Source organism: Eumetopias jubatus, unplaced genomic scaffold (genome assembly GCF_037043125.1).
Source record: "Eumetopias jubatus isolate StellerSeaLion01/CBP00866 unplaced genomic scaffold, mEumJub1_p1.0 scaffold_12, whole genome shotgun sequence".
NCBI lineage: Eukaryota > Metazoa > Chordata > Mammalia > Carnivora > Otariidae > Eumetopias > Eumetopias jubatus.
In genome coordinates this window covers 112,139,078-112,149,647 of record NW_028274818.1, presented here as the reverse complement: position 1 = coordinate 112,149,647, position 10,570 = coordinate 112,139,078, and the positions used below count along the sequence as shown (strand labels likewise).

The 10,570-nt window shown below is 55.1% G+C and overlaps 1 pseudogene; it reads left to right on the top strand.

Annotated features, from left to right (window-relative positions):
* The first annotated feature begins 4,158 nt into the window (after window positions 1–4,158).
* Window positions 4,159–9,771, top strand: LOC114204279 (acrosin-like; annotated as a pseudogene).
* The last annotated feature ends 799 nt before the right edge of the window (window positions 9,772–10,570 follow it).

Below are 10,570 nucleotides of genomic sequence, written 5' to 3'. Positions count from 1 at the left end.
AGGGCACAGATCTGGGTTCACACCTGTTTCCTGTGCGTGCCCAGATCTGTGACCCTGGACAGACCCTGTGACTCTCAGGGCCTCCCCAGGCTCCCCATGTGCACATTGGAGTATTCTGGCTTCTACTTCTAGTTACACCATTGGGGTTAGGACCTCTACACATGTTCCATACCTGCCTTCACAGGAGGCTGGTGCATACTTGCAAAGCAAGGATGAGCCAGGAGCTGGACTTGGCATAGAACACAGCTCAGAGGGGCTTGCGTCTGCTCTGGGGTCCAGGCAAAGCCACCCCCCTCCTGCTTGTGTCCCAGCCCCCGTGGGAAGGTAGTAATGAACTGATTCTGACCTTGTCCTCTCACAACACAGACTTCCAGAGGCTCCCATTAGGGTTAGGCTCAGGTCCCAGGGCCTCGTCTGTGCCCGTGTGCTGGGCAGTCCCCACAGTGGCCCCTGGCACCCCTGGGTCCTGGTCACACATCCCTGTGGAATCCCCTCCCCTCCAGGGTGGATGGCCTGTGTGACGGCGCTCTCAGGATTGGAATGGCACAAAATGCCAGGATGTCATTTCAAGCTGGTGGAAGAAAGTCTATGACTTCTCCTGGTTCCCTCCCTCCTGTGTTCATTCTCTGTCTCCTTCTCTGTCTCTGTGTCTGTGTCTCTCACAGGAGCAGGATCTGTGGGTTCCATGGGCGATGTGAGAAACCTCAGAACCCTCCCTTGTCCACGTTTCCATCTCCGGTCCAGGTGCTCCATTCCTTCCTAAGGCCTCCTCACCCTGACCAGAGCAGTGATTCTGGATCCTCTTCCACATGGGGACCCTGAGGCTGCCACAAGGAGGGCCCTGACCTTGGTCCCCAGACTGGTGGCCCTGTGCTCTGCCACGTTCTGCGTACCCCGGTCATCAGCCCCCCAAGCCCCAAGTCTGTCCTCTGCTGAGAAGGACCTCGAGGGGGTAGAAAGCATTTCCCCAGCACTGGGAGCACAGTGGGTCAGGGATGGAGATCCAAGGCCAACAGGCTCTTCTACAAGCCTGTGGGACCCTTGGGACACTGCATCTCTGCAGCCCAAGTGACAGAAGAGTAAGCTGAGGCCTTTTGGGCTGTAGCCCCACTGGACTTGGGGGTGGGTATCTCTTCCTACTCCCAAGTGCCCAGGGTGGTGGTGGACACCGGAACCCAGACCCTGTCTTCCCCCAGTTCCCTGGCAAACCCCTGGGCCCCTTGGGGACCCCTGAGCATCAGCCTGGCTTCTCTCCCCTCCCCATGCTCTGGATCTGGGTCCTTGCCAGGAGTCCTGATGCCCTGCCCTATGGCCCAGCTGTCTCCAACCTATTTCTTCTTTCCTGTTGTCCTCCATGTCACTCCCTGGGTGTCCTCCCCTTCTGACCCCCAGCTTGGCAGTCAGAGTGGTGCGTGTGGGTGGGTGTGCAGGTGCGCATGCCTCTATGTGCATTGGGATGCCAAGGTCATGTCCCCACATGGGGCGGGGTGGGTAGCTATCCCCGAGGATCTGAGGGGCTCTCACCCACAAAGCGAACCTCATGGGAGGGTTCAGGCTGACCTAGGACTGGAGAGCAGCCTTGCTCCTTGGGCTCTGCTCCCCTCCTTTGTCTTGGGCCTGCCTCTCTTGACCCATGTTCCCAACTGTCCCTGAGGGTTGGACATGGAAACGCTTGAACGTGTCTGCTTCCCTGGGGAAGGTGGGGGACAGGTGCACCAGGCACACAGGCCTCCCTACCGAGAGGGCCAGCCAGGTGTGTCATGGCCAGGTGTGCAAAGGAGACCTGCACAGAGCACCTGTACAGTGACCCAGCCCTGCGGCGGATGTACACGAGACCCATGGCTGTGCACCTAAAGGGTCCCCCTGTTCCCTCACCACCGCCAACTGCTCTGTGGCCCCAAAGTCCACCGGGCTCTACAACCACGGCCTGTGCAAGGTCAGGTGGGTACGATATCTGGGGACGCACAGGTCATTCAATATCCCCCACTGAGCTGGAATGCATTCCAGTCTGCAGGAATGCAAACTCCCTCTCAGGGCCCAGCTAAGTGCAGGGCTGGGCCGGAGGACCTGGAGGCACCAGTGGAGGCTGACTCAGGACAGGGAGAAGATCAGTCTGCCCCTTCCACTTCTCCTCTCCTCCTTTTGCCTTCTCTTCCTGGCAGGACCTGGGACGATGTCCAGCCTGTCCCTGGCTGCAGCCCTGGCTGGATTCAGAGGGGCAGGAAGGAAGCTGGTGTGGAGGGGCCCACCAGCAGGATTCCCATGTACAGGGGGCCGTTACTATAATGAGGAACCACGTGGGCATTCAGGGATTTCAGCCCTTAGTAGACATGAGCAGTGGCCCCAGGACTCGGCGCCTGCCCCATCCTTCACCCTCTACAAGGCCCTGCATCCTCCCCAGCGCAGTCCTTGTCCACAGCCAGTCCTCCCTCTGGCCCCAGGAAATCCTGCTGCTCCAGGGGCTGGGAAACCTTTACAAGCTGGAGCTGAGCCAGCCCAATAGGGCCTGTTTCCTGGTCCTGCAGCCCCACAGTGAGGAGAGGTGAGGCCAGGCAGGAGTGGGGAGAGGGCAGAGTGGACTCTCCCTGGGGACCATGGCTGCCTGGTCAGCACAGACCCTGCTGTGTGCCGGCCACTAGGGCACCCAGACTCCTGCTCCCGAGCAGGCTCCGTGAGGGAGACTAGAGTGTGGCCCCTGCTAGCTCACATGGTGTCACTCTGTCTTGTATCTACAGCCTGTCCCACCAGCTGGACTCCCCTCCTAGTCGGCCAGCTCACCTTCAGGGTCAAGAACAGGCCATCATGAAGGTCAGGGGCCAGTGCTTGGCTGGGCAGGCAGGGGAGGGCTAGCTCTGGGCTCAGGGAGTCTCTGGCTGGGCTAGCAGGGGCTCTGGAGGGCTGGCCTTCCAGATTCTCTGCTGATCAGCCCTGGATTAGGGTTAAGGCGAGGGTGAGGGTGAGGGTGAGGTGTTAGGTTTAGGGTGAGGGTCGGGTGAGGTTTACGGTTAGGGTTAGTGTTAGGGTTTAGGGTTAGGGTTAGGGTTAGGGTTAGGAGATGATGGCTCCTGATACTCAGGTAAAGATATATAAGACCTACTGGATATTCAGTTGAAGGGCATGTGACCTCCTGAAAGTTATGTGAGCTGAGAAAGTGTGACACTCAGTTAGAAAGTTAGTAGGAGAATGAAGCTCATTTGACAATCTGAAAACTGATAAAACTCAGGAAGAAGCTATGAGGTGTCCTGACACGCAGGCAGGCAAGGGACAACCTCTTGATGCTCAGATTATCTGGTGGAGAACTTACACTCAGGGAGAGGAGGGCACACTGCCCTTCATGCAGGTGGTGTGACCTCCTTGCACTCCTACAGGAAGGTAAAACTTCTTAACATGCAGGTATGTGAGGTGAGCATTTGTCATCCTCCCGTTGGTGAGATGCCGTCTCCTGACAATCAGAAAAATTGAAACCTCAGGATATTCAGGTGATTGTGGTGAGAACACCTGACCCTCAGGTATAGGAGACACATCTTCCTGCATGTAGGTCCCAGAGAGGAGCCCTGGAGACACTCAGGTAGGAAACACCAGACCCTGTGATACTCAGCAGTGAATAGAAAAGTGGGCTTTGTAGTCGTAAATTAGAGAAATTCAAAGTGGCTCTTTGAAAAGTGTGCTGATAGTATGTACTTGGAAGAGGGAAAGACAATTTGCCCTACACAGGGTTAAGGATCGATTAATCTGGTGAGCCCGACACCCTGTGACCATTGACATGCTACATCATCTTGACACAGAGGGACAGACTGCCCCTCAGCCCATGATTTGGAACAGGAACTGTGGTTGCAGCTTGCATGAGGGGCAGACCCTGACACTGCACAAAACTGGATCCTCAGATGATACGGAATCTTTGAAGGGTAACTGGGAATGCAGATCCTGGCCTTGGGACAGAGGGAGGGGGCTGCACATGAGCCCCCATCACCCGAGGGGTGCAGAGGAGCCTGTACAGAAAGCTGGCATCTTGTTTCAGCCTGGACCGGTTAAGCTAAAGGGCTCCTGCCTGGCCTGACTATTGGGGTGGGGGAGGGGGGATGTAGCCATGCTGATTGGTCAGGAGGCCACAGAGCTGTGTGAGGTCACTGGGCTTCCAGGCCAGGCTGGGGCAGGAGTATGATAGAGATGCTTCCAACTGCCGTTCTGCTGGCCTTGGCAGTGTCTGTGGTTGCCAAAGATAACGCCACGTGTGAATAAGTGTCAGGGACACCTCCGGGGGGTGGAAAGAGTGTCTTTTGAATAGCAAGCCCCACCCAGACTCCCTCTGTCCAGGGCTAGGAAGGAGGCCAAGCTTGGGCCTTAGTAGTGCCCTGGGTCTCACGGGTGTGACCCACATCCCCAACTCTGACCATCCTTGCTCCCAGCTTCATCAGCCGAGAGACCCCAGGGCTGACCCCTGGGCTCCTATGCCTCCCGTAGCACAGACGCTGGGGTCCTTCCCTCACCTAGAGACTGACCTCACTGCCTCTTGCACATCAAGTCCCAATTTTTAGAAACCCCTTTCTTCCCACAGATACTGAGGTGCCCCAACTGTGGCTGACCCCAAAGACCCCAGGGTATTGTCATGGCTTTCTTCTAGGGTCCCGCCTCCACCTAGACTCTGACAGCCCCCAAGGTACCCCCAAAATCTTGTGGCCTCGCCCCAGTTCCCAGAACTTCCACCCCTGGAGCCCCACTGCTTCCCACACCTGGGATCATTGGACCTGCCTTGGCTACTCTCCCTCCTCCTGCCACCATCCAAACCCACACTGCAGCCCCAAGACCCCTGTGGCTGTTCTCTGAGTCTCCTGCCCAAAATTGGCTCTAAAGACCTCAAGCCATTACACCTCTCTCTCACCTCCTCTAGCCTCCCCCCTGCCTCGGGATCTCCCATATTTCTAGGGCCCTTATCATCGGTCCTGCTTCCTATGGCGACTTCTTTTTTGCCTTGGGGCTACACCCACAAGACCCCAGAACCCATACTCCTCAAAACCAGTTCCTGAAGCCTGCAGCTTCCTGCTTCCCTACCGCCCTGACAGCGCCTCTCCTCAGCAGCTCCCCCTCGGACCCTCCACGTTCCCGGTTGCCCCCTTTGCCCAGCCCCCTAGCCCTGATTCCCCCATCGTGCAGGTGCGAGGACAGGCTGTGCCTCTTCTTGGTTTGAACTGTGCCCCTGGTCTCTCCTCAGTGCCCCCTGTGGGTTACAGTTCAGGCAGAACCCACCGGGAAGTGGCCGTATCGTCGGAGGGCAGGATGCAACCATCAGGGCCTGGCCCTGGATGGTCAGCCTCCAGGTATTCATGTCCCACAATAACTGAAGGTACCATGCGTACGGAGGCACCTTGCTGAACTCCCATTGGCTGCTTACTGCTGCCCACTGCTTCGTCTCCAAAAAGTCCGTGTGGGAGCGCGTGGAGGGAGGTCTTCAGAAAGGCTCTTCCCAGAAAGAGACATTCTCCAGGGCTCCCTGTGCACAGTCTCCCTGGGGCTCTGGGCCATGTGGCAACCAGGCCATGAGTGGGTGGGCCCAGGAACTTGCTGAGGGAGGGCTCTGAGGATCATGGTCACCAGAGGTTTCTGTCGAGCCCGTCCTTTCTGAGGATGACCTGGCTTGCCTCTGTGCCCACAGAAAAGTATATGACTGGAGACTGATTTTTGGAGCAAGGGAAACTATGTATGGGAACGATAAGCCAGCGAAGCCACCTCAACAGGAGAGAGATGTCGAGAAAATCATCATTCATGAGAAATACATCCCCAGTTTATAGCACAATGACATCGCTCTCATGAAGATCACCCCTCCCGTTCCCTGTGGGCAATTCATCGGAACGGGCCGCCTGCCCCAATTTAGGGCAGGCCAACCTGGAGTTCCCCAGGACTGCTGGGTGGCTGCCTGGGGATTCTTGAAAGAGAAAGATGAGTATGGGAGGGGTTCTCACAGTGGTAGGGGCACTGCTGGTCATTCCCTCAGTGGTCTCTGAAGTGCAGGGGCCATATGTGGTGCCTAGTGGTGATGTCCACCAGATTCCGGGACACTGTCCCCTTTTAGAGTGGGAGAAACTGGCAGCCGAGTCCCCTGTCCACAACCTCACCACTGATGGCTTGTGTGGTCGCTGGGTGGAAGGGTGCATGCAGCACCAGGAGAACCTGGGCATTTTTTGGAATGGGGTATCGGCTGTGGCTCTATCTGGGGCCTGGAACCCCAGTTGCTACCTTCTGGAAATGGGGGATTGTCCCCTGAAATGGCACTTGGAGAAGAGCTCGAGATGGGGTTTTGTGGTTGCGGGCCAACTCCTCTCCTCTCTGCACATCCATTTCCCCAACTGTCAGTGGAAGGGCCATGTCACGTGCTCTCTGAGCTCTGAGACCCCAGAGCCCAGCCCTCTAGACCTCAGTGAACCTCTGCTCACCACCCTTGCTGGTCACAATGCGAGAATCCACCCTCCCCACCCAAGTGACTACGATTTCTCTGCAGAGAGGGGACAGGGTTCTTGGCAGGCTAGCATGCCTGGGGCCAGGGCAGCAACGGTTTGATGAGTAGGTTAGGCATTTCAGCTTTCCATAGCTGACCACATGGACTTTTTACCCAGTCACATTGGGAATGAGAAGAGAGACTGAAAGCTCTTCTGTCCCTTGATAATGGAAAACTGAGGGCTCCTAATTCAAGGCACTTCAGTCATTTGGGGTTCAAAACTCAGCCTATTCTGGTGACAAAACCCTGGTAGTTTCAGTATGCTTCCTGTAACTCTTCTTCCCTCGCTCAGGGCTGCCCTCCTTCTCTGATTGGGTTGCTTCTCCTCCCGGGCACACCCGTTTTCACTGGCCTTTGCTGGCCCTTCCCTCCCCGACCTGGGGTATCAACCTCTATCTGGCTATTGATGTCCATAGCTCTGCTGAGGCCTCTAGAGCATTCTTCTTGTCCCACCCCCGGCCTACCCTGCTCTGCCCACCCACGCAAACAGGTGCGCAGTGTCCCAGGGTTCTTGGAGTCCCTGGGGGGCTGATCTCAGCGTTCCCATCTACACTCCCAACCCTACCACCACCTTTGCTGTCCTATCTCTCAAAAGGATTATAGGGTCCCAGCTACACCCTGGACATCACACAAGGCCTCTTTTGTTCTAGAATCCTCCTCAACTTAGTGGGATTTCTACCGTCTTCTGGTGAATCCATCCCCCACTGGTAAGACCAAGTCTTAAAGAAATCCCCAGCCTCCAAATTTCTGTGACATTCTTGCAGACCTTCCTTTTTCTACCTCCTCCTTGAGCCCATATGCTTCTGGGGTAGTCCTCCTTTCTATTGAATTTCAAGTTCTTGTGGACTTTTCAGCATTTAAAGCCAAGGTGTTGGGATTGAGAAAACCCTGTTCTCTTCCAGGTCATCTGGCTCTTCCATAGATCTAAAAGGTCACCATAAGCGACCAGGCCTGTTGTGGTGGTCATTTCCATGTCACCCCTGCCTTGGGGACAGTGCAAGTACAAAACTAACCCTGCTTAGGTGGTATGCAAAGTTGACCTAAAGGGCCTGGAGACGCAGTCCAAGCCACACAAACACACAGTCTGAATGCTGTGTGCCTAGCTCCATCCACTTTCCTCCACTTGGTTCTGGCTTCCCACTTGGCCTCCACTGCCATGTTCCAAGTGTGATCCGCCACCTCTCCACCCGGATGCAGGCGATTTCAGACCCACCCACCAGGCTGTGGCTGGGCTGTGGGTGCGGCCATGGTGGGGGGAGGCCACTTGATGAAGAGGGGATAGCTGCCCCTATAGCCAGGTGTGAGGTTGGCTGATGGAATCATAGCCTGGGCTGGGCCTTTCTTAACCCAAAGATCATGATGGAGCCTCTGGGGCTGTACAGGATGTTCTGACCTACCTTCCGGTTATTCCAACCACCCACGCCCCTGACAGATCTGTGTGGGTGGAGGCTATCCTGTAGCTGCTCCTTCTCTGTAACTTCAAAACGGATGGGAGGCATGCGGGGAGGGACTCATCTGACCATCTCCAGCAGATCCTGTCCAGAACTGAGCTAAGGTGTTAACAGCAGATGAAAAGCAATGAAGGGGACTTAGAGCCGTACTGTGGGGAAATGAAATGTGTGTCCTGGATTTGAGTGTAGAGAGGAAAACCTTGGTCCGAATCCAAGCCACACCACATCCCTACCAGCGTGTTTGGGCAAGTGGTGCTCCAAGCTCTTGATTCGAGGCAAGATGAGTAACAGCGCTTAACAGAGGGGGTGACTGTGGGGTGTAAATGAGGTGACACATCCTGGCTGTAGCTGTGAATAATCATCTGGCATCAACACACATTCCTGCAGCCACATCTGCTCATCCTCCATGCACTGCACCTCCTCTTCACCTGCATATGCCTCCAACACTCCGCATGCTTCACAAGTGTCTGAGGAGAAGCCAGGGGCATTGACTTTCATGGATTTTAGGTTGAAGTAGAGCATTTCAAGTCGATGGGGGTTCCGTGGAGGGAGGAGGCAGGTCTTTCCCAAAACATGTCTTCTGTGATTGCTGACCACCAAGCCACCTGGCTGTAGCCTACAGGATCGCACCTACACTGCAGGAGGCCCGTGGGAACCTCATCGAACTCGAATTTGTAACTCCACAGAGTGGTACAATGGGTGCATTTGTCCAACCAATGGGTGTGCAGGGCACCCTGAAGGCAAGATCGACACCTGCCAGGTAACTTTCCTTCGGGCGCCCCTTTCCCTGTCAACACCTCTTTTGTGAATCCCTGAACTCCACTCACTCCAGCGCCCTGCTTCAGTGACCCTTTCCCTGGTCCCATCTTGTAGCAGTGAGGATGGGAGGTGATACCTGGGGCCCCTACAAAGAACCAGTCACCACACAGAGAGCTTTATCCCACCGTGACACAGAGATCATAACACCCGAACACCACCCTGGAAGAGAAGGCTTACCTCTCCTCACCAGAATACAAAACCTTCCAATCCACTTGTACACACATGCCCATGCATGCATAAAGCCTCATACATGGACACATGGGTGGCTTATCTTCCCTCCTCACTGCAAGGAGACCCGTGACAATCCATCCCCTTCTCACATCCACCTGAAGCTGTTGATACCAACTCAAATTTTACCACCACCACTTGTGTTCATGGCAACAAGAAGCCATGGGACTGAAGAAACTGTCCTTCCAGAGCCTATGGCCCTTCTGGGCAGGGGAAAAGTGGCTCAGACAGAGAGTGCCTTCTGTGACCTTCTGGGCAGGGGGACAGCGGCGGGCCTCTCATGTGCAGAGACAACGTGGCAAACACCTATGTGGTCATGGGAGTGACAAGCTGGGGGTAGACTGTGCCTGAACTAAGTGTCCTGGAGTCTACATGGCCAACTGGCCCTACCTGAACTGGACTGCTTCCAAGATTGGTTCTAATGCCTTGCACATGGCTCAATCGCCCACCCCTCCCCATCAGACTTTTCAAGAAATCCCGGCCTGACAACCCTCTGCCCGCCCTTCTGCTCGCCCTCCTTGGTACTTCCAACACCCTCCTCGACCTCCTCCCAGCCCCCCTGCATCTCGACCTCGACCTCGACCCAAACCCCCGGCGCCAACTCCAGCCCCACCCCCACTCCCACCTGCTCCCTCACCTATCACTAAAGCTCCCCAAGTACTTTATGTTGCCAAGCAACTACAGCAAATCACAGAGATCTTGAAGGGGAAGACCTTTTCTAATGAAAAGGGGTATTACGAAATGGAGACCACAGATCTCCCAGAACAGACCGCTGCCTCCTGATCTGACCCCACTCCAAACCGACCCAGTGAGCACTTTACTCCCAAGAAAACAAAGATGAAATCAATAAATATAAACATAAATTTATCTATCTATCTATCTATCTATCTATCTATCTATCTATCTATCTAATCTATGAAGGGATGATTTCTGGACTTCTTCCTACCTGCCCTCCCCAACATAATCCAAACTCACCCCCAGCAAATCTGTCTTCCCTCTGTCACCCTCAAATAGGGTGGAAATGCTTGTGTGTCAGGGGTCATTGTGGTTTCCTAAATCTAGATTTTTGAAGTTGGAACAAGGCGATCTGTGGTGACAGGCCGGTATGGTCTGGATCTCACACTCAGAGTCTCTGCTTATTAAATCAGTGCAGTTGGGCCCTACAGCACTTCTGTGAGGTGAGCTGACTCAGAAGGAGGGGTGTGGGCCTGAGTCGATTGGAAGAATGACCCCAGTCTGAAGTTTTGTAGCGTGGCCATCTGATGCTCAGTCCACATGGCCAACCCCAGGCAGGAGTCTGCCCTCAACCAGAATTGCTTATGTCCATCTGTGACGTCCTGAGAAACAGATCTCAATGGCCTCAGGTCAACTGCCCACTCTGGTCAGGGCCCAGATCAAGCCTAAATGATGGATTAGCCTCTTGAGAAATAAAGATGGCAGGCTCCAGAGGGCGGAGCAAGATGGCGGAGGAGTAGGAGACCTAGATTTCATCTGGTCTCAGGAATTCAGCTGAATAGGGATCAAACCATTCTGAACACCTACGAACTCAACAGGAGATCGAACAGGAGAGTAGGAACAACTC